Genomic DNA, 25,109 nt, shown 5'->3' with positions numbered 1-25,109 from the left:
ATGAATTCAGAAAGATTGAAATCATATAAAATAATTTCTCTGATCACAGTGGAATGAAGATGGAAATCTGCAAGGGCCAGAGAACCAGATTAGGCACAAAGATATGGAAGTTAAGCAACACACTCTTAGACAAACAGTGGATCAAGGAGGAAATCTCAAAAGAAATCAGTAACTACCTTGAACCTAATGGAAATGAAAACACAACATATCAAAATGTATAGGATGCAGTGTACTGAGAGGGAAATTCATAGCCATAAATTCATGTATCAAAAAAGAAAGACCTAAAGGCACACTTGGAGGAATTAGTAAAAAAACAACAAATTAATCCCAAAGGAAGAAGAAAGAAATAACAGAGATCAGAGCAGGACTAAATGAAAGAGAAAATAAGAAAACACTAGAAAAAATAAACAAAACAGAGCTGGTTCTTTGAGAAGATGAATGCTTAGCTAGACCAACAAAGAAAAAAAGAGAGAAGATGCAAACACACAAAATAAGAAATGAGAAACGGAATATCACCACTGACCCCACAGAAATAAAGAGTATCTTAAGAGGATACTTTGAAAAACTATATACCAGGAAGGACAATTTAGAGGAAATGGACAAATTTCTAGAAACATATAAGCAGCCTACATTAATTAAAGAAGAAATTGATGATCTGCACAATCCAATCACAAGAGATAGAATCAGTCATTAAAAACCTCCCAATTTAGAAAAGCCTGGGCCAGATGGCTTCACAGCTGATTCTACCAAACACTTCAGGAAGAAGTAACACCAATCTTGCTTAAACTCTTCCAAAAAATTGAAATAGAAAGAACATTGCCTGACTCATTCTACAATGCCAGTATTATCCTAATACTAAAGCCAAACAAAGATACCACAAGAAAGGAAAATTACAGACCCATCTCTCTAATGAACCTAGATGCTAAAATCCTCAACAAAATACTTGATAATCGAATTCAACAACACATCAAATTATATACCATGACCAAGTGGGTTTCATCCCAGGTATGCAAGTATTGGAATCAACCCAAATGCCCATCAAGAGATGAATGGATAAATAAAATGTGGCATATACATACAATGGAATACTACTCAGCTGTTAAGAAGGAATACAGTACTAACACATGGGATACATGGATGAATCTTGAGGACCTTATGTTGAGTAAAGCAGGCCAGGCATGGAAGGAGAAATACTACATGACCTCTCTGATATGAATAAGGCAAATCGAGCTGTCCCAGAGAGCTAGAGTCTGGAAAACAGACTTACAGGAAACAGGGGGAAAGAGAAAGGCTGTTAGCCAACGTCCACATGGGTGAAATCTATGATAAAGTAGAGGTAAGTAGGTGTGCAGTGATGTGATAAGATGGGGATATAGGGACAATATTGGGTTGGGCTTTGTAGGCTTGAGGGGGGCTAGGATTGGAAGGATGGGCCAGATGGGCCATAGAATTGGGGGTAGGGTTGGGGGGGGAGCAAGTGAACATGGGATATTGTCAGGTACATTGTTGAAACTATGTTGAGAAAACTCTTTAGAAAATACAATAAAGAAGGGTTATGGGTTTAAGGTGTTTGATGGGCAGCATCTTGCACAAGGTGCACCTGGGGCAGGCTTCTAGGGAGTACATGAGTGCTCATCTTGTCATAATGTGTTATATCAGTGGGTGGAGACCCATACAATGAGCGGGAAGGTATTTTACCACCACCCGGGGAGGCCTGATGTTCTCAAACAGAGGGGAGGGTGTCTCTCGAGAGTATCGTGACTCCCAATGGGGGAGGACAGACTAGTGTGTCAAGCCCTCAGCACTGGTGCAGGTATCTATGGATCTTGTCCTTCAGGCAATGAAGCTTGCTGGTCACTGTGGACCCTGTGGGGAGACAAATAGAGTAGATAGAAGAGGGGGTAACTGTGGGGCAATGGAGGTGTTCTGCATGATTGTGCAGTTTATGGATGCAGACCATGTTAAATTTCACCAAAAATTTGTAGAGGTGAATGGTCTAAAATGTGAACCATAATATAACCAAAAATTTATAAGTGTACAGTCTAAAATGTAAACGATAATGTAAATCATAACATAACCATGTTTGGTAACTATGTTTCAATATTTGTACATTAGTTGTAGTAAATATAACATCCACATGTAAAAAGATCATTGCTGAGGAGGGGGAGGAGGGAGAGGATGTTGGGTTTTTGGGAGCTCCCTGTATTCTGTGACTTTACTGTGACCTAAAACTTTTTTGAAGACATAAAGAAAACATGTAAGACAGAGGAAGAAATGGAAGAGATTGCTTTGCCTCTGTACATAATAGGGCAATATCTATTACAGCAATGAAAGGCAAAACATCAAAAAATTTTTTATATTTTTCATTTTTTAATGCCCCAATTTATTACTTTTAGTTTTTCTAAATTATTATGCATTTCTTATCTTTAAACCTATCACTACTATTTCATTTTCCTATTAATTGAACCTGGCAATACATTAGGCTATACTTTTGAAGAAGTTTTGGATCACAGAGGGGTTCAACTATGACACAGGGGGAGCATTGTTGTGGGGTGTCATTGATGGGGGATGCATGGGTGGGGGGAGTTCTCCAGGGCATGCATATAAGGTATATGGATATGTTCGGATGTTCACTCGGTACTGACATGTAAGTAGAGTTTCACACGACAACAGAGGGAATGCTGAGTTCCCATCTTGGGGAGCTCTGTTGCATTCCTCAATGGAACAGCAACAATCCCCCAATTGCAAGGGCAAAGATCAGTGAAGAAGGATGGTCCAATGATGGGCCTTTGATACTGATGACTATGCTTATGAGCCTGGGTGCTTAAAATCTCAACTTGGCCTAGAACTGCAGGGCGCTTAAGAGTTACCTCCTGAGAGTCTCGATGTTGCTCAAATGTGGCCACTCCCTAAGCCAATCTTCCCCCCAGCACGGGACATGACTCCCGGGATGACCCTCCCTGGAGCCAAGGGATTACTACCAAGCACCAGCTGGTGATGCAACTAGAAAAATATCTTGAATAAAAGGAGGAAATGGTAAAGATAAATGAGTTTATATGGCTAAGAGACTTCAAAATGAGTCAGGAGGTCATCAGAGGGGTCAGGCTTATGCAAATCTCAGCAGGAACTCAGAGATGACCAAAGCAGATTCAACCCCAGGTAGTGGTACTCCTAAGGGCTAGAGACACCCAGGTCCTACAGTCATGGCTGATAGCTCTGGATTTCAGTGCCTGGCCATTGGGCCCTATTGTGGAATTTGTGCTCCTGAGTGTGATGGAGTTAGACTCAGATGGGACCTCTCTACACATGCCTCTTTTGTCACTTTTACTGAACCTGTGGCTGGTGCTGGGGTTGGTGTACGCCCAGAAGACTTGAATCTCTGGACTGTCCATGTGCCAGCTGGGCCCTGAGCCTCAGCAGAATTGCGACACCTTCTCTCCAGTTCATTGGACTTACCCCGGTCAGCTAACAGGGAGGTGAGGATGGTCAACCACCACACCAGGGAACCGAGAGAGTCTACAACTGCAACCTGGAGAAGCCCATCCATCAGCCATCTGGGATCTAAGCCCCTTCTCAATTTAGACATGTAGTGGGCATCACCATCCCAGGATTCTCAGAACGGAGGAATAAAATATGGATTAGAGTGGACTTACTGATATTCTACTATAAAACTGTAACCCTAGCAATGGAGGAAATTGTATCATTGATGTGGAGACAGTGGCCATGGGAGTTGCTGAAGGCAGGGAGAGGGAAAAAGAGGTGTGATATAGGGGCATTTTTGCAACTTGGAATTGTGTTGAACAGTACTGCAGGGACAGATGCAAGACATTATATATCCTGCCATAATGGACTGGGAGAGAGTGTAAACTACAATGTAAACTATAATCCATGCTGTGTAGCAGTGCTCCAAAATGTAATAACCAAATGCAATGAATTACATCACACTAATGAAAGAAGTTGTTGATATGGGAGGAGTGTGGGGAATGGGGGATGTGGGAACCTCTTAACATTTTTTAATGTAACATTTTGTGTGATCTATGTATCTTAAAAAAAAAAAGTTAAAAATTTTTAAAAATAAATAAAGGGCCTTCCCATGCACCCCATCCCATCCCCTCCCCTACTTTCATATATAAATAAGTGGTACATTTGTTAGAATTAACGAACACATATTGAAGCACTGCTAGTAACCAAGAACTATCATTTAATTATAGTTTATACTTTGCCCCACACAATTTATAGGTTTTGACAAAATAAATAATGGCTGTATCCATCATTGCAATGTGGACAATTCCAATGTCCCAAAAATGCCCCAGTTATATCCATTTTTCCCTTTCCCTCCCCTCAGAACCTCTGGTAGCCACTGCATTTGTATCAATGACACAAGCTCCTCTATTGGTGGAATAATAAGTCTATAATCCATAGTTGCATTCCCCCTTATGACTGTTCATTCCTCAATCTTGAGGATTTTGGGATGGTGATGCCCGTTCTATTTCTGATTGAGAGGGGACTGAGATCCCACAAGGCAGATGGATAGCAATGCCTGGCTTCTCTTGAACAGTTTTTAACAAATGTTTCACAACAATGCAAGGTGTTGGTGGAGGGGAAATATGTGGATGATATACATGTTTTGTAAATTCACAAATTTTACTATACATTTATGGCTTACATATGTTCATGTATGAATGATATACTCCCATAAAATTTTATTTATTTTTTGTGAGGAGATCCTTTGATTTTTTTTCTGTCATGGTCCTCCTCCATTTCCTACCTCTGAATATAGTTGAGGTGGCTGCTATTGCAGTGGCCATCTTTTATTTATTTTTATTAAAATGTCTTTTAAAAAATATATATACATAGATCATATAAAATGTTACATTAAAAAATACAAGAGGTTCCCACATACCCCACCCCCCACCCCCACTCCTCCTACATCAACAAAAAATTTTATTTAAAAAAATGTAAAAAAAAGCAGAAGAAAGAATGAAAGCATTTTTGAGTCAGAACTGTAATGAGAGGGGGAAGTGATTACCATGCATACTTCAAGGAAGGGCCAATTATAGCTACCAGCCCACTGCTAATGGATGGCTGGTTGAATACGACATTGTGAAGAGGTGTATGATGAAAACTCACCTTTATCAGGACATTATAATGCTACACTCAAAGCAAATTTGATATGGTCTGCAAATACGTCTCAATAAAACTGATTTTAAAAAAAGAAAAAGGAAATATACTAAGTAAAAGCAGCTAGAAAAAAGGTACTACATATTGATTCCATTTTTATGAAATATACATACAAATAAATTAGAAAGACAAACAGAATAGCAGCTATATATGGGAGTGGAAGCATAGAGAGATTCAGAGGTGATTATTAAGAGGTAGAGCTTATTTTATGTTATTATTATTATAGGAATAATGAAAATAATGACTAAAGTGATGAATGCACAACTATGTGATTAAACCAAATACCATTAATTGCACCCTTTGTATGGACGGTATGCTTTATTAATATATATCTATAAAATTGACTAAAAAACAAAAACAAAGCATTTTGGAAATATTCACATCCTCAGTGGGGATATTAATTTGGCATATACCAAGGCCATTATGGGCAGTGAGAAGGAAGATTACACTGGAAAAGGTGTACTGATTCTGGGAAGTAGAGGGCATATTATGTTAAGAGTCAAACTGAAACCAAAAATGGTCACTGTGATAAAGACTGACCAAATGGTGATTGATGGATGTTAAGAAATATATGTGAAAACTTGTGGTAATGTCTTAGACCATCTTAAAGGAGTATGCTATCAGGTTCTCATAGAGGACTATATTTCAGTATAGAAGATGTATGCTAAAGAAAGGAGGAGATGTATGTGATTAATGATTTGACACCTGTTCAAATGTTCACATCTCCAGAAGATTCCAGGTGGGAGTTTCTCAGACTGATTCTTGACCTTTCAATGAAAGTACTGAAACAGGGTGGAAAATATTTTACACAGGAGAACTGTGTCAATTTAACGGAAGCCCTGCTGCTTTATGAAAAACAGCTTGGTACCTGTCACCTATATTGTCCTATGGAATTCGTCTGTGACCCTTCTTAATTGTAGTTGTGGGTATTTTACAACTAAGCCTTTTTTTTTTGGAAGCAGGTACTACATCTGTTCCCCACCAGGGATCGAATCTGGGATTTTGTATGTGGAAAGTAGGTGCTCAAACGCTTGAGCTACATCTGATCCCTGACAACTAAACATTGAAGATTTGAGTATTGCCTAGTCACGTATTCTACAAATAGTCCTTTATTTGATTTAGATGACAATGAAATGAGTCAACTGATTGTGAATTCCTTTAAAGCATTTTAGAATTATTTTTAAATTAAAAAAAAAAAGGCAAATGAAAGATGTATATTTTGATGAGCTAGGGTGTTATTTTTTGAAAGTCAGTTAAAGGATGATTAGACAGCCCAGTGAAGGCTGCTAAACCCCTAGAAAGTGATTTTTATTACTTTTTATTTGTGTGTGGGTTTTTTGGTTTTGGTAAACCTTCAATTTGGATTTAGGAAGAATGAGTATCACTGTTTTGCTCCTAAGGTAAGTTCCTGACAGTGTTTCTTGTCGAAAAATTGACTCAGATATTAAAATTCGGTGCTTTGAAGAGAGTTAAAAAAATCAATAGCATTGCTTCCATTAATAGAAAAGAGGAAAAAGTAACTTTTTTTTTTTATAGGACAGAAGCTTCCTTGATGGTTCATATCCATAAAACAAAACAAAACAAAAGCAGGTGGCTCTTGGGTGTGCTGCTATTATTTCTGTTGGCCAAGGTGCTGACAGAGGCGGTCACTTTGTAATTATATATATTTATGGTTTATTAACTTTTATGTATGTGTTATAATGACAATAAAAGTGTATTAAAATTTTTTTCTTTTCTGTATTTCCTAACCTTTGAAAATAATTTTATTCATTGATATTTGAGAAGAGTAGCAAACAACCACAAATTATAAGAGATCTCTGGAAATATGAAATTGTTAGAATCCCTGGGACCTTTTCATGGTTTAAGGGAATAAACTAACCTAATACTTAAAACTGAAACTGTGCTGGAAAATTCAGGCATTTTGGTCAATCAGATGTAAGAGTAGAACTTTGGGACCACAATCACTGTGCAGTGTAAGAGAACTGAAATTTCCTTCTACAGCAACCTCAGTCCTCACCTCCCTTTTGGGTCCTTTCAAAGTTTCCTGAAAACAAGTTTTATATATTTACCTACATGATTTGACAGTATTAGAATGCTATTTTTCCCCATTAATATATATTTAAGTTTTTATTATGTGGCATCCAACAAGTGGAAGAACCTCATCTAAGCATAGGTCTCAGTGTCATCTCCAAAGGTTCTTTAGAAATTCCAAATCACTAAAATTATTTCAATTTCTTGGTTTTAATAATAAATTATTCAATCTGCTCAACAATTCTACAATTTGAAAACAGAAGTCTAAGGGAAGTCTACGGTCATGTATATTACTAGAAGGAAAGCTAAAACAGTGTAACATGGGAATGTACAGCATAGCAAAACCTCATGTGAAATATGAATATGGGTAACACTGCATATACAAGACTTTTTCTTTGAAACTGAACAAATATACATTAATGTTAAAGCATGTTAATATCAAGCAAAAATACAACCAAACCAAAATACGGACAGTAGTGTATAGTAATATATTAACAATTTTCCATTAAGAGTGGAAAAAAAAGGAAATATGCTAAGGGAAAGAAACGAGACAAAAAGTACCCCATATTGCTTGACTCCAAGTGTGGCAGTCTGGGATTATTTATGACTCTCAAAGAGAGAGATTATGTTTATATATTAATGTATTCCTCTGGGTATTATAGCTTCGACTGCATTAGATTCAGCTGACATGTCTTAATTAAATTACCTGCTAAGATTAGCGCTTTGAGTAAACCATGTCAAAAGGGCATTACTTGGGTTGAGCCCCTGCCCCTTGATAGGCTGATATAAACAGACACTCACTTAAGACGACACATGGAAGAGGAGTAAATGTGGTCATTTTGGTGCTACTGTGTGACAGAAAGGAGAAGGCTCAAACAGTTAAAGCCCCAGAAAGAGAGATGAGCCATTTGCCTGATAGTTTGCAGATGAAGAGACCAGAGCAGCTGAGAAGGCCTGAGAGACCAGGCAGAGACCGCTCGTCATCTTGCTTCAATGCAAGGCAACAGACTTTGGTGAGAAAGCAGCCTTTAGCTGGGACTTTTCAGAGCCTTGTAACTGTAAGCTTTTACTCCAAATAAATACTCTTTACAAAAGCCAATAAATTTCTGGCACGTTGCATCAGCACCCCTTTGCCTGGCTAATACCAAGCTATACAAAATACACATACAAATAAATTAGAAAGATTGAATAAAATAGCAGCTATGTACCCCAGGGGAAGCATAGAGATTGAAAGGTGATTATTAAGGGGTAGAGGTGCTTTACTGGTTGTCTGTTTTTTACTATTATTGCAATAAGGATAATGATGTGATAAATACACAACTATGTAATTATATCAAATACCAATGATTGTATACTTTGGACAGAATGTATGCATTATTAATATGTATCAATAAAACTGATTTAAAATAATATATTATTCAATCTGGATAATTCTACAATTAGAAAACAGAAGCATCTGTCACACAGCCCCAATGTTTTATTATTGTGAAATTTTCCTCCAGATTCTTTTACAATTAATGAGTTCAATCGTATCTTACATTATCCCTAACAAAATTAAAACTAGAGGGAAACGGATGTGGCTCCACTGACAGAGCGTCCATCTACCATACGGAGGGGTTCAGGGTTCAATCCCCAGGGCCTCCTGACCCGTATGGTGAGCTGGCCCACGCGCAGTGCTGCTGCATGCAAGGAGTGTCGTGCCATGCAGGGGTGCTCCAAGCACAAGGACACCCCGCAAGGAGAGCTACCCTGTGTGAAAAAAGCGCAGCTCGTCCAGGAGGGGCACTGCACATATGGAGAGCTGACACAAAATGATCAACAAAAAAGAGACATAGTTTCCCAGTGCCACCGGATAATGCAAGCGGATGCAGAAGAACACACAGCGAATGGACGTAGACAGCAGACACCAGGGGAAGGGGAAGGGGAGAGGGGAAGAGGAGAGAGAATAAAATCTTTAAAAGAAAAAAGAGATTAAAACTAGAATGTCACCATTCTGGAGGACAGTTTGGCGGTTTCTCAAAAAACTAACCATAGATTTGCCATATGACCCAGCAATACCACTGCTGGGTATATACCCATCAGAACTGAAAACAAGGACACAAACCGATATATGTACACCAATGTTCATAGCAGCATTGTTCACTATCGCCAAAAGTTGGAATCAATCCAAATGTCCATCAACAGACGAGTGGATCAATAAAATGTGGTATATACACACAATGGAATACTACTCGGCTGTAAGAACAAATACATTACAATCACACGTGATAACATGGATGAACCTTGAGAATCTTATGTTGAGTGAAGCAATCCAGGCATTGAAGGACAAATACTACATGACCTCAATGATATGAAATAAGCAAACTGCCTCAGAGAGCTAGAGTCTGGAAAAGAGGCTTACAGGAAATCGGGGGGTGGAGGAAGGATGTGAGTTAATGTCTGCAGGGGTGGAATCGGTGATGAGCTGGCGGTTAAGTATGAGCACAAAGAAGGGACAAAATGGGGGCAAGGGGTTGCCTTCGGGTGGGGCTTTGTGGGTTTGAGGGGGGCTGGGGATGGAAAGAGGGGTAATATTGTCCAAAAATTGGGGGGAGGGAGGGGCAACATACGAACATGGGAGAGTGTCAGGTGTTCGTTGAGAACAAAATGTTGAGAAAATCGTATCAAAGTATAAGTAGGAGGGTTACCTGTTTAGGATACTCAGGGGGTATGGTCTGATGCGGGACGGACTCCGGGGGAATAGCTGAAGGCTCATTTTGCCAAGGTGGGTTGTACCATTGGGAAGAGACCCAAGAAGTGAGAGTTGGGGTGGACCCATATCCTGGGGAGGACTAAGGCCGTCAAATAGAACTGTATCTCTCGTGAGAAAGGATGGCTCCCAGGGCATTAGGGCAGTTGAGAAAGTCAGGTCCTGAATACTGCTGCAAGTATATCTGGACATGGCTTCTTGGGAAATGGAGAGTGGCTGGCGTTGTGGGCCCCAAGGGGAGGGGAAAATGGATGTGGAATGGATGGAACTAAGGTAAATATGGGGGCAAGAGAGGAGTTTTGTGAGAGTACACGAGGATGAATATAAAACATGTAATATTACACCAAAAACATATAGGGGACGACAGACTAATAATGTAAACCATAAGGCAAAACATAGGATAACTAAAAAATTTAGAAAACTGTACAACCTAAAGTATGGACCACATAGTAAGCACAAATGTCACCTTGTTTGAAAGCTATTGTTTTGGAATCTGTACATTAGTTTCAGGAAATATGATATCAATAAGTTAAAAGATTATCGCTGTGGAAGGGAAAAGGTTTTATGGTGGATCTGGGGAAGTACTGTATATTGCATATATGAATTTCGGTGATCTAAGACTCTTGTGAAGCTGACATTATATTGGGATTCACTTTACAGGAAGTTTTGGATCACATTTTGTTCAACAATGGCAGCGGAGGAATACTGATATGGGATGTTATTGACAGGATATATATGGCTGACAGGGAGTTATACAGGGCATATGCCCAGGGTATATAGTAATGTCTAGATATACTCATAGTGGAAACAATTAAAAACAACAGCTGGGGGGGTACTGGGCTCCTGGCCGGGGGGTCACTGTCGTGGACCCTGGGGGAGCAGCGGCAGTCCCCCAGGTGCAACAGCAAGAATCAGGAAGGAAGGAGGGCCCAACAGTGGGCTCCTGATACTAATGGCTATGCTTTTGAGCCTATACACCTGCAATAAGAACAAGGCCTAGAGTAGCACTACGCCTGGGAGTTTCCTCCTGACAGCCTTCATGTTACTCAAATGTGGCCACTCTCACAGCCAAACTCAGCATGTAGATGCAGTGCATTGCCCCCAGCACGGGACATGACACCCAGGGATGAGTCTCCCTGGCACCGAGGGATCACTACCACATACCAGCTGAAGATGCAACTAGAAAATGACCTTGAATTAAAGGTTCAATACGGATCAGCAGAATATCCCTGTCTACATATAATAACATGACTTCAAAATGCTGTTTGACCTAATGGAAGGGGGAAATGGAAAGGAGAAATGAGAATATAAGGCTATGAGTCTCTAAAAAAGAGTCTGGAGGTTGTCAGAAGGAATGCCCTTATGCACAACTGAGCAGAGTCTAAGAGACAGATAAAGTAGATACAACCCCAGCCAGGTATTGGTTCTTTTGAGGGATAAAGAGACCCACAGGTTCTATGGTCATGGCAGATGGGGTTCACTGCCATGGCAGATGGCCCTTCTTTGGAGCTGTGTTTCTGCGTGATGGCATTGGACTCAGAGGGGATCTCTTTTCACAAGACTTGCATGCTACTTTATTGGAATTGTAGTTGGTGCTGGGGTTTAAGATATATTTAGGGGATTTGAATCTCTGGACTGATAATATGACACCCAGGCCCAGAGCCTCAACAGACTTCAGCTCCTACACTTTGATTAAATGGACTTACCCCACTCAGCTAACATGGAGTTGAAGAAGGTCAACCACCACACCATGGAGCCTAGAGTGTCTACAACTGAAAGCTGGAGGAGTGCATCCAGTATCCATGTGGAATCTAAGCCCCCACTTGACATAGATGTGCAATGGACACAACCAACCCAATGTCCACAGAGAAAATGTGGAATGGGTGTGGGAAGGGTAGCCATGGTGGCTGATGGGTTTGGGGAATAGGAGGAAGAGATGAGATGGGGAGGCATTTTCGGGACGTGGAGTTGTCCTGGGTGGTGATTCACGGACAATTACTGGACATTGTAGATCCCAGCAGGGCCCAGTGGATGGAACGTGGGAGAGTGTGGGCTATGATGTGGACCACTGACTATGGGGTGCAGTGATGCTCAAAGATGTACTTACCAGGTGCAATGGATGTGTCACGATGATGGGAGAGAGTGTTGCTGTGGGGGGAGTAGGGGGTGGGGGCGGTGGGGTTGAATGGGACCTCATATTTTTTTAATGTAATTTTTAAAAATAAATAAATAATTAAAAAAAGAAAACAAAAACTAGAATGTCAACTTTCAGCCTGTTATAAGCAAACATAAAATTTTTGGTAATTCAATATAATAAAAGGACTAAAAGTAGGAATGTTTTCCTTGAAATAATCATGAACACAAATTCACAGCTTTAATTTATTATGGTATCTCATCTATCAAATGGCACACATAAAATCTTCAATTTAACAACCAAAAAAGGATAACAGAAGACTGTTGGCTTCTAATTTAACTTCAAAATGCTTTTCAGAAAATTTACCACACCCTAATTCTAAGTGAGCTTAGACTGAACCTGTTAAAGGGCAGAAATTGTTGCCTAAAGACTATCTATACATGAAGCACATAAATATTAAACATAGTGAGGACATTTAATCTATTACCATCTTGTAAAATACTTCAATGTAGTCTATACATTCTTTTAAGCAGGTATCAACTGGAGCAACAGTCCTTATTGGCAAAAAAAAAAAAAAAAAAAGGCAATCCTAATCAATCAGTACTTGAATATTCACTCATCCAGCAACCTCATCAGCACACCTGAAACTATGCATAGAAAAAAAAAAGAGTGTGAGTCAATAAATACATCCTGTTTTCAAAGAATCTTCAATACAGGAGTAAATAAATTATTTAATTTCAGCTGAGAAGTGCTACTCAGGAAAAGTAGGGTTCTTAATAGCATAATACAGTGAAGCCCTAAACCAGTGAGTGAGTGCAAAGAGAAGCTGTCCTGAATAACTTAGGCTGGACCCTAGAGTATGTATAAAGTTAGCCAAGTGGTTTCTACTTGGCTATCTATTTTTCAGGCAGATTAAAATGTACTGGCAAAGGCCTTGACACAAAAAGCTTGGAGAAATTCAAGGAACAGAAAAACCGCCAGTATAGTTAAAAGGGAGCGTGTAGGAAGATAAGAGTGAGGAGGTAGAGCAAATCCAGATCATGTGGGACATTGTGGACCAATTAACAATCCTAGATATTATCCTAAAGGCAAAAGAAAGCTAGAGAAGAACTTTAAACACAAAATAACAAAGTTAGATATGTTTTTAAAAGACCATTTGAAAAAACAAAATTGTTATTTGTTCATAATAATCTGTAAGAATTACAAACTATATAAAAAATTCAACCAAGTTGATGGATACAAGTTCAATAGAGCAATGACCAAATGTACTAGAAAAAAAAGATACTAGTTACAATACAAAATTTTATCAAATATCATGAAATAATTTAATAAAGTATAGGCAAAGATATTCATGGGGAAACCTGTAAAACACAGAACAATCTAATAAATGGCAAGATAAACAATGAGCTCATGATAATTGCCCCCAAGTTAATCTATATATTCAATGTAATGTCAATCAACACCTTGACAGGAACTAAATAAACTAATTTAAAATTCATATGGGGGAGAAAAGGTCCAAGAGTAAAGGTCTAGGAAAAGTCAAGACAACTTGAAAATGAGTAATGGAAGAGGCTTGGACTCCCAGATTTCAAGGATTTACATAAAGGTAACTACCACAGTGTTATGCTGGTATTAAGAAGAAAAATAGTTATTAAATTAAAATAACAAAATAAAATAAAAGGACCAATGGAAAAAGAGGTGCGAGCCTAGAATCAAACTCAAGCATATTTGAGAACTGAGTATATGATACAGGCATATTAAAAAAAATAGTGGAAGAATTCAATACTTAATATTGGGACAATTAGCTCTGCATATGGAGAAAAATAAAATTTGATTTCTAACTCCAGACTGACCAAAATGCAAAAAGCAAACAACAACAAATTCTATTATTAGCAAAGATATAAGATTGCTCAAACGAAACAAAAAGCACAAATAAAAGGGAAAAAATCTCATGATTTTGACATCAAAACATGAAATATGAAATTCTTTACCACAAAAGAGCAAACCACATGGGAAATAAGCAAGGTTTTATATTTTGTTCTTCCTCTAACTTTCCTTGGTTAGACTGTAAAGTAAGAAGATTAGAAGAGATTATCACCAAGGTCTTTTTAAATATATAATTTGTATGACAGTGTCTCTTACTTTCTTTTGAAAAAATTTTTTTTAAACTTATGAAACATTCAAAACATACAGAAAATAATACAATTCATATCCCACCACACAGAAGTAAAAATCAGGGAAATGCAAATTAAAATGAGATAAAATTTCATATCCATCAGATTAGCAAAAATCTTAAAATCTGACTATACCAAGTATGGGTGAGAAATGCCCATACACTGATGATAAAGTGCATACTGATATAACTATTTTGAAGAAGAATTTGGCAATATCTAGTATAAATAAGTTTACACCTAATCCCCAGTATTTCCACTTCTATGCATCTTCCCTTGAAAAACACCTGTGCAAAGATACATGTTTTTAAGAGCTAAAAAAGAAACTGAAAATATCCATCAACAGGAAGATAAATACATTTATATATGCATACAATGGAGTACCATACAACAGTTAAACCGAAAGAACTAGATCTATATGAATTAATATAGACAAAATCTCAAAAATTCAACACTGAATTAAAAAAGCAAGCTGGAGAAAGAAATGTACAATCCAATACCATCATTGTAAAATTTAAAGTACAAGTCAGAACCATGCATGGATACATACATATACATATATAGAGTAAAAGTGTGAAACATGATACGAAATTTACGTAGACACCTCAGGATAGTTGTTATTCTGGGAAAAGAAAGTAATAGGTCGGACTTAGGTGGGGCAGGATGGCTACAAGTGAGTATGCATTTTTCCTCCTAAAGGATCCAAAGAAACACGCATGACTGAATTTTTCTCCCAAACGACCAAAATTGGCATAATTTATACTACCAAGTGTTGAGAAGTGTATTATTTTGTCTGAAGTATTTTATAATTTAAAATATAAATATATTTTTAAAAGAAAAATGAGGTACTAGCATAAAATGTCCAAGTTGAAAAGTACACTGGGCATCATTTGTTCTAACCGCCTTAATTTATAAAAGAATTAAGGAAACATCGATACATTAAAATATATGTTTTATATTCTAGAGAAAATTGATTTCTTTGAATAAAATCTGATGTACTTTCTCAAAAAAAAAAAAAAAGATTTAAGGAAAGACATCACAATAAAAATATGAAGTAAATTTCACTGCAGTCATAGCAATTTTCGACCCATACTAGGTGTCTAAAATAACACTTAGGGGAATCACAAGGGATAACCTAGGGAGGCTGCAGTGATCAGCCCAATTTCTCAAAATGTGGTGCCAGCTAGCATACACACTTCCTAGAGTTGCTCTGTCAACTCAGCATAGCACACAGGCAGTAAGGTCTTTGGCCTTACCTCACCCTGCCTGCCTCTACTCAAGTTCTGAAGCCTAGAGAACTGTTCCTAATCAAACTCAGCTCATCATCCCACATCCGATATCTCAAAGTAGTTCCTGACTGACTAGAGAGTTTATTGTGAGTGACCCATGACCCACCTATTCTTCAGCTGAGATACCTCTACCTTTGAGTTCACCCCTCCTAACATTTTGCCTTATCCTCTAGTCTAAAAAATGGAAGAATTTTCAGGGAGTGGGAGGCAGTCTGAATAGTGATCCCAATGATTTCCAAAAGGTCTTAGTTTTTCATTTTGAAGATACTCTGATACATAGTACACGGTACAATTATTAAATCTTAAATATATATATATACAAATTGGCATTTGAAATGCAGAAAACTCTCAATGTGGGTGATTTTAAACAGCATATATTCTATCACTAAAATGGAACATGACAAAGTTCACTTCAGAAAAGCAAGAAAAGGAAAGTATTACTCAATCTTCACATGAAATAGAATTTATCAACTAGTATATACAGTGAGAGCACTAAAGAATTTTCAAAAATTTTTATTTTTTGTTTTTTAAGATACATAGATCACAAAAAATGTTACATTAAAAAATATGAGGTTCCCATATACCCAAAACCCACCCCAACCAACTCCTCCCACATCAACAACCTCGTTCATCACTATGGCACATTCACTGCATTTGGTGAATACATTCTGGAGCACTGCTATACCGCATGGATAATAGTTCACATTGTAGTTAGACTTTTTTTTAAATTCCAAAAACAAAACTTTAAAATATTTACAAGGGTATATATTTAATATTATTTGTAGTGTGTTAAGGTTATGAATATTGGTGCAAACACACACATAAGCACAATAAATAGAATTCTTAAGAAAAAAAATACTAAGATAATTAGTAATCTGGAAATAACCTGTACTTCTCCCTATGACCCCAACAGCTTTATATAGAAAACACTGTTAGGCATTTTATCCCCTCCTTTCTAAAAACAGCATGATATTTTATGTCTGATAAGAGACAGGAAAGTATTTGTTGGTAGTATGACAAGAAGATTTCTGTAGTAGTAACTTCAGTGCTAAAGGTTTCATCTGAAGAAAATAAATATCAGTTTTAAAGAGTATGATAGAGTATAAGCAAATGACAGCATGTGACATTTATCCATACTAGATGGTACATACGTAGTTGTAATATTATCCTCTATACTTCTCTGTGTATTTAATTTGGGGGAAATCAAGAATTTATTTTGCATCACGAATATAAAAATAAATGAGTAAGGATTATGGATACAGTCCACAAAGGCAATTCTCAGACTACCTTCCCACATTCAAGAGGAAGTCGGCTGAGGTAGAATATTAGAAGTTTGAAACTGATAAGCCATACCTTCATAGTAAAAGGAGACAGCAGTAATTTATGAAAAGGTATGAGTCTCCATTCAGCATGCAGTTATGTAAATTGCAGCACTGCTCGTCTCAAATGGGAAAAAAGACACCTTGAAATGCTAAAAATATATAAAATGGGCACACATTAAGAACTAATAAAAGAGCTATAAGCCTGCATAACACAAAAAAGTCAAAAAAAGTTCACATTTTGTTTCTGTAACTTAAAGGGATCTGTGTTAGATTAACTTCTACTGACCCTAAAGGAGACAGATCAACTTAGAGAACACACTGAGCTTTTAGGAGTCACAACATTAGACTCCACATAAGTTACATTTAAGGAAGATTTTATCCCACTTGTGTAAGTGCTCACACACTACCTCCATGCTTCTCTGTCTAGCATAAGTGCAGGTTTAAGTAATAGTCTTATATATGACTTTCGTTTATGAACAACGGATATTGTCTTACATGCAATTCCTGCTCAAATTTCCTGAATTAAGTTTCAGGAAAATCTTAAACATTATGATTCTATGTCCCCTAAAACTCTTTACCTTTCATGTCAATCTTATGATTTGCTTGTCATTTACCAAATTAAGGCAAGAGGTAAATAGAGCAAATTACAGAAGGAATTTGACTTTGCATCAATAATACTGAATAATACAACTATTAAAGTAACCATAATTTAGTTCAAATCTGTCAATTTTAAAATAAACTTTTACAATAAATATTTCCCAAAACAATGTTTCTTAGACAAGGTTAGAAATTAGAGAAAAGCATGAAAATATACCACTGTACTATGCTTTTTTGGGCAGATCAATAAATCTGTTATAAGATCAATTTATATAGTATGAACCTACTTTTGCAAAAATGATTATGTCTGAAAAACATAATCCTCTGAAGCAGGCAAAGAAAGTATTTATCTTCATTTGACAGAAGAAGGAAAAAATGCTTAGAAAGTTAGAAAGGTACCTGGCCTGCCCATGACCAGGTAGAGCGCAACAGAGAAAAGATAAGCCCAAAATCTGCCACTGAAGTTGGTGCTCCTTCTTCCACATCAATGATTCTTGGTGGCTTTTGTTTGCTGAACTCACTAAGATCCAAAGCACTCAAAATTTTATGTATAATTTTAGAGAGTTCACTGTCACAAGGCTTACAATCAAAGAGTAATAAATGAGTTCAGCTAAACTTCAATACAAACACTGGTAAACAGAATAGGCCTAATACTTAATACCTTCTTTTTGACTTATTATCCATGATGACATTTACTTGTTAAAAATAACTTAGTGTACCCCCATCCTAGAGAGGACTAATGTTCTCAGAGGAGAGGGTGACTCTCAAGAGCATGCGTGGCTCCTAATGGGGGAGGACAGACTAGTGTGTCAAGCCCTCAGCATTGTTCCAAGTATCTATGAATCTTGTCCTAGAAAAAGTGAAGCTTGGTTGTCACTGTGGGCCCCGAGGGAAGGGGGAAAGAGATATAGAATAGAAGGAAGAGGGGGTAATTGTGGGATAATGGAAGTTTTCCAAAAGATCTTGCAATGACGGATACCGGCCATGTTAAATTTCTCCAAAAATTTATGAAAGTATATAGTCTAAAATGTAAACCATAATGTAAACCATAATAGAACCATGGTTAGTAGCTATGCTTCAATATCTGTACATCAGTTGTAGCAAATGTAATAGCCACATGTAAAAAGATCATTGCTGGGGAAGGGGGTAAAGGGGGAGGATGTTGGATATACGGGAGTCCCCTATATTCTATATGTGACTTTACTGTGACCTAAAACTTTTTTGAAGACATAATAAAAAAATTAAAAAAAAAAAAAAGGATGTAGACACTGAGGAAGAATGGAAGAGACTGCCTTGCCTCTGTACATTCAGGGCAACACCTATTACAGTGATGAAAGGCAAAATGTCAAAAAAAAGTTTTATGACAGTTCTCAGTTTTTAATACCCCAATTTATTTTTTTAGTTTTCTAAGTTATTATGTATTCTATTTCTAATCTTTAAACCTATCATTACTATTTCATTTTCCTACTAATTGAATTTGGCAATATATTAGGCTTCACTTTTGAAGAAGTGGATCACAGAGGGGTTCAACCATGGCAGGGGAGCACTGGTGTGGGGTGTCACTTACGGGGGTGCGTGGGTGTAAGGGAGTCTTCCAGGGCACGCATACAGAGTATACAGATATGTTCAGATGTTCATTGGATACTGTCATAGTGGGCAGAGTTATGCATGACAACTGAGGGAGTGCTGAGCTCCCATTCTGGGGAGCTCTGTCGCATTCCTCAATGAAACAGCAACAATCCCCCAATTTTAAGGGCAAGGACCAGTGAAGAAGGATGGTCCACTGATGGGCCCTTGATACTGATGACTATGCTTATGAGCCTGTGTGCTTAAAATTTCAACTTGGCCTAAAGCTGCAGGGTGCCTAAGAGTTACCTTCTGAGAGCCTTCATGTTGCTCAAAGGTGGCCACTCTCTAAGCCAAACTCAGCATGTAAATAAATGCATTACCTTCCCACCAGAGTGGGACATGACTCCTGGGCATGAGCCTCCCTGGTGCTGAGGGATCCCTACCAAGCATCAGTTGATGATGCACCCAGAAAAAGACCTCGAGAAAAAGGGGGAAATGGTAAAAGACAAGTGAGTTTATATGGCTAAGAGACTTCAAAATGTGTCAGAAGGTCATCAAAGTGGTCACGCTTATGCACGTCTCAGCAGGATCCCAGAGACAGCCAGAGTAGATACAACCACAGGTAGTGGTGCTAAGGGCAACGGAGACACCCAGGCCCTACGGTCATGGCAGATGGCTCTGGATTTCAGTGCCTGGCCAGTGGGCCCTATTGTGGAATTTGTGTTCCTGAGTGTGATGGAGTTGGACTCAGACGGGACCTCTCCACACGTGCCTCTTCTGTCACTTTTACTGAACCTGTGGTTGGTGCTGGGGTTGGTGTATGCCCAGGAGACTTGAATCTCTGGACTGTCCATGTGCTAGCTGGGCCCTGAGCCTCAGCAAAGTTGTGACACCTACTCTCTGGTTTGTTGGGCTTACCCAGGTCAGCTAATAAGGTGGTGAGGATGGTCAACCACCACACCAGGGAACCGAGAGTCTACGACTACAAGCAGGAGAAACCCATCCATCAGCCACGTGGAATCTAAGCCCCCTCTGGAGTTAGAGATGGACTTAATGGTATTCTACCACAGAACTATTATGACTCTAGCAATGGAAGAAATTGTATCATTGATGTGGAGAGAGTGGCCACAGGAGTTGCTGAGGGCAGGGAGAGGGAAGAAGTGCAATACAGGGGCATTTTCAGGACTTGGAGTTGTCCTGAATAATACTGCAGGAACAGATGCAGGACATTACATATCCTGCCATAACCCAAAGGACATTATATATCCTGCCATAACCCACTGAATGGCCTGGGGGAAAGTGTAAACTACAGCGTAAACTATAATCCATGCAGTGTAGCAGTGCTCCAAAATGTAGTCATTAAATGCAATGAATGTGCCACAGTGATGAAAGAGGCTGTTGATGGGGGAAGAGTGGGGGGTGGGGAGTGGGGTATACAGGAACCTCTTATATTTCTTAATGTAACATTTTGTGTGATCTATGTATGTTTTAAAGAGAAAAAGGAAAAAGGAAATTAAAAATAATAACTTAGATCAAAGCACCATGGGTGCCATTTTTGAATTAAATGAAAATGAAACTGGCAAAGAAATGCATTGTGTATTTAATAAGGCATTCATTAAAAATGGTTAATAAGTAATTTACATATTTTCAAACATCACCATAATAAGAATGGGTTAGAACTGTTGATTACTCAATTTTATAATAAATGCATTAAACTTTGTAATGTCAATTTTTTAAGTAAGTGAACTATATTAGGTCTAAGTTTCTAAAGACTAACCTAATTACTGTGTATAATTAACATAATTTTATTTTATTTCTTTTATTAAAATAAAAGTCCATTTCCCTGCACTAAATGCTATAAGAAAATGTCCCTTAGTGGCATCTTGTAAAGGTTACCTAATATTAATAGTGTAGGAAACACCCACTGTTCCCAAAAGGATGTGTGGTAACCACAAAGCAATTGTTAACTACTCCCAACAGATAAGACAGAACATGTGCCAATGTGGGCAAAGAGCAGTGAACTGGAGTCCAGAAACTAAGTCTCTGGTTCTAGCCCTGCCAACTGGGTGACTGTAAGAAATTGAATAAAATGATTAAGAAAACCATTTCAAAGCTCTGTGCTTCAATTTCCTCACGTGTAGAATGAAGAATAGCTGGCCTCAGGGATAGGCTTACTCAAGCTTAAAAATTTCTATGAATCCATAAACAGAAGAAAAATATCAGAGTATTTACAGGCAACTGCTAACATGTTTATTCATTCATCTTATATACATACACATACACATGCACATGTGCACACACAATGGGTAATGTGCCCAAGACATGAAATAATGCACGTGCCAAGTTTTACCGTAGCAGTTGGGGGAGGGGAGGGGAAGGAGGGGCTTGAGTCCATAGAACTTCCTAAGTTTGGAAGGATATGGGAGAATGAGGCTCATATGTAATAAGGTATCACACAGAAAGGTGTTATGTGGAGAAAGTCACTAAACTACAAGCTATCAAAAGGCAGATATATTTTTTTTACATCTTTGTAGCTCCTGCACCTAGCTTGGCTCATGGTAAGCATAACAGGTACCTAATATATATTGTTGATGATTTACTGACAACTTCACATCCATACTCTGGGTAACACAATCTCTGTTAAACACTTGAGTCCTTGCCCTTAATGAGTGAGTTCACAACTAATAATAAAGAAATTAAAAGGATAATTCGATACAGCCCACTATATATAAAAATTGTAAAACCATTTAGAAACTGGGTAGGAACGTTTCTAAAGATATCTAAGGATATGCCTATGTATAAGGCATTTAATCCTTTTAACAGCCTTGAGGTTGTTTCTGCCATTCTGCTCTACAGATGACAAAACTGAGGCTCACAAAGATTAAGTAACTTGTCAATGGTCAAGACAGCTAGAATTAAAAGCAGGGTCTAACTTCCACTATATATACCATGACATCCCTGACCATATTTTATTTTTACCGTTGGAGTGCGGTGAAAACTGTCAAACCAACCAAAAGTGTTGTCCTGAACCATCATGAAAATGTGTCTAAGACTTTATTCAAGTAATTTACCTGAAAAATCACTTCAGAAAGTTTGTCTTCCCTATGAAAAAGAAAAAGCTGATATTTAAAAAGCTGCATATGCACTTAACATAGTTTTTATTATGTCTAAATAAAAATGTGCATGAAGACCATGACCAGTAATGATTTAAGAAAATAAACATTTGGTAATATCATTTCAAGTGCTTGGGTTTGAAAGTTTAGATATGACCCAGTTTTGAAGCATTTCACTGCTTACTGAGAGCAGCAGCAAATTATTCCAATTTTACTTTCAAAGGGGATTGAACTGGAAATAACCTAAAGTTTAAGAAATCCAGCTGTGAAAATGTTAACAGGTAACAGACACTGTGGGCACCCAATAAATCTGGCAAGTGAAATGAAATGGGATAACAATGTGTTCTCCTCACACTTCTGAAGACTAATACTAAATACCCCTACTTAAGAAATTATTTTCTAAGCCAAGAAAAACGTTTACAACACAGGAAAGATAAAATAAAAATAACTTACAAAATCTCTGAAAAAAAATCAAAACACTGCTTTTTTTTTTTAACCCCTATAAAGGTAAACTCCTCAGGGACAGGGCACTGTCCAAAAGATGGTGTATATATTACACAGCACACTCATGACAGTTTGACACAGTAAGACTTTCATAGTTTACATTCTAATATTGTAAATAATGAGTTATTATTTATTGAAGCTATTTATTTTTTAATGCTTATTAGTGTTTAAAAGGCTTCCGGTCACCCTTAGGGCTCATCAACAATATCATTAATGCTGTATTTATCTCATTTAAAATCACACATAGCTTAAAAACAGGATCCAATTCCAAACCTATTTTCACTACGCATGTTACAAAATTTCCCTTACTTTCTCCAAAATTGTACGTTTTGTTTTATGGCTTGAAAAATATTTTCTTAAATAAGAGTACTTACTAGCCAGAGGTAAGAGAATACTTCTCATTCCACCTGTCCAGTCCATTCATTAAAAATTATTGCATACCTGCAGTGTGTTTAATATGTTCCATTTTAACACTTGTAATTCTTAAACTTTAGGTCACTTCTATTTCAAGCGCCTTCTCCCCACCATTTGAACACTGTGGACTGATTTGCTCTCACATACTGCAGGCAGTGGAATGACAGAAAATTATGGGTCATATTTCATATTCCATCATGACTGAGGGTTCACTTCGGACTATAAACCCCATCATTTTATTAACAGCATCTTAGTTAATAATTATAATTCCAATCAGATTCGATATTGTCTCTATTGTAACAAACCTATAGGACACTTTTTAAAATTCAGAGACTGAATTATCTTTCTAGGATGCTAAACTTAACAAAACAATGACTATACTAAAATTATTTTTGAAAGCTTTATGGCCTAAAAAGCATTTGCTAGATCCTCTTTTGGTTTTCCAGTAAAAACCTGCCTACCACGAAGAGGAAAGTTCCCTCTCCATTCTGTTAGGTGAAAAGGAAAAAGGGAAAAAAAGTGCGACTACTTTCAGGTCTGCGTTTAACACAGTCTCTGGCAAACCCACTAACTCACGCTCAACTTCAGAACCTCGGCGACGAGGAACACATGGGTAGTCTGTGAGCTCAACCCTCAGGCTTGACACACCACAGTTCCTCCGCCCTCCCTTCCCACCAGTCCACCTCCCCAAACCCCAACCCACCAAGCACACGCCTGAAGATTTCTTCACCCAGAGAGCTCGAAAACTGCCAGAGCGCTTCCCTTGGCAGGAAAAGGACAGCTCTTCCCAGCCCCGGGCCCCTGCTCGGCCGGCCTCCGGGGAACGAGGCCTCCTCCAGCTGCCCCGCACGCCCCGCCCCGGGCCCGCTCCTGTCCCCTCGGGCAACAAAACCCTTCCTCCGGCGCCCGGCCAGGACTGACAGTTACGGCGGCAGCAGGCGCTGCCACCAGGTGCCTAGTACTGGCGCGGGCCCCGCCAGACCACGCGCCCCCAAACCCCAGGCCCGGCGAGGAGCGGAGGATCGACTCGAGGGGGCAGAGGGAAGGAGGCTGCGGCCCGCTGCGCCCGGCCCACCGGCGAGGCCTGCGCCCACACACTGACCTGCCGTCGCCCCCGCGCCTGGGCCGCGGTCCTCGCAGCGGCAGCCGCCTCACTGGTCGTCGACGCCCTCGCCCACCGCCTCCGCCCGCCACCGCCTCGTTCCACTTCGCTGCCGCCGCCACCTCCGGGGCTCATGCGGGACCCGCGCTTCCTTCTCCGGAGGCCGAGGCCGGCAAAGGGGCCGTCCGGGCCGCCGAGGACCCCGCGCTCGTCGCCAGCCGCCGCTCGGCCGCTGCCTGTCCACACCAGGGCTGCGGGCCCTCCTGGCCGGGGCTAGGCCGCGAGCCGCTCCGAGAGGGCCCCGAGGAGGAGCCAAGGGAGGCGCCGCCGCCTGCGGCCGAGGGCGTCGGGTTGGCGCAGGCGAAGCGCAGGGCGGCAGCGGCGGGGGGTGTCCGGCGCCCCGACCGAGGCTGGCGACGTGGCGGCAGGGTGCGCGAGCAAGCAGAGGGCGGGTTGTCGGGGCCCTGTCGTCTCCTGCAGTCACCCCGAGCCCAGCGCCACCATCTTGGAAGAAACACAGAACTCGCGGCCGCGGCGCAAGCCGGGAGGACTGGCTGGGCTGGCCGAGTATCCCGGCAGGCAGCGCGCGCCGCGGCCGGGAGATGGCTCCAGTCGGAGACGCGGGGACGCGGGGACGCAGGTCGCGGGGCGGGGCCGGGACGCACGCGGGGGCCGCCGCGCCGCCCCCCGCCCCCCTCCTACGTGCCGTCGCCGCCGGCGCAGGGGACGCTGGGAAGGGGAGGTAGCCCGCGGCTTCGTCGAGTCCCCCGAAATTCAGTTGCCATCTTGGAAGTGGGCCAGGTGGTAGTTCCTACGCTGAATCTCCTCTGTCCGCGATTGCGACAGAGAGGAGGGTAACTGGATACACTTCGGAAACCTCTCGAGCCCCCAGGAGAGTTGGAGAGCCCCCTAGTCCACCCATCGAGAAACGTG

The 25,109-nt window shown here is 39.8% G+C and overlaps 1 protein-coding gene and 1 pseudogene across 6 annotated transcripts in view; one reads left to right on the top strand and one right to left on the bottom strand.

Moving 5' to 3' along the window:
* Window positions 1-24,692, bottom strand: part of UBE3A (ubiquitin protein ligase E3A) — a 131,183-nt gene extending 106,491 nt beyond the window's left edge. For 4 of the 6 annotated variants that reach the window (XM_071214397.1, XM_012524017.4, XM_071214396.1 and 1 more), the window contains exon 1: window positions 24,177-24,264. The gene's annotated coding sequence lies outside the window, so the exon portion shown is untranslated. Of the gene's footprint in view, window positions 1-24,176 lie in introns of all 6 variants that reach the window. The other 2 variants (XM_004447263.5, XM_004447265.5) reach the window with 2 other exon arrangements.
* Window positions 1,310-6,122, top strand: LOC101420687 (spermine synthase pseudogene; annotated as a pseudogene).
* Window positions 24,693-25,109: the final 417 nt, after the last annotated feature.

The sequence above is a fragment of the Dasypus novemcinctus genome, chromosome 3 (assembly GCF_030445035.2).
Source record: "Dasypus novemcinctus isolate mDasNov1 chromosome 3, mDasNov1.1.hap2, whole genome shotgun sequence".
NCBI lineage: Eukaryota > Metazoa > Chordata > Mammalia > Cingulata > Dasypodidae > Dasypus > Dasypus novemcinctus.
The sequence above is the reverse complement of the archived record's forward strand: the minus strand, read 5'-3'. Positions and strand labels throughout refer to the sequence as shown.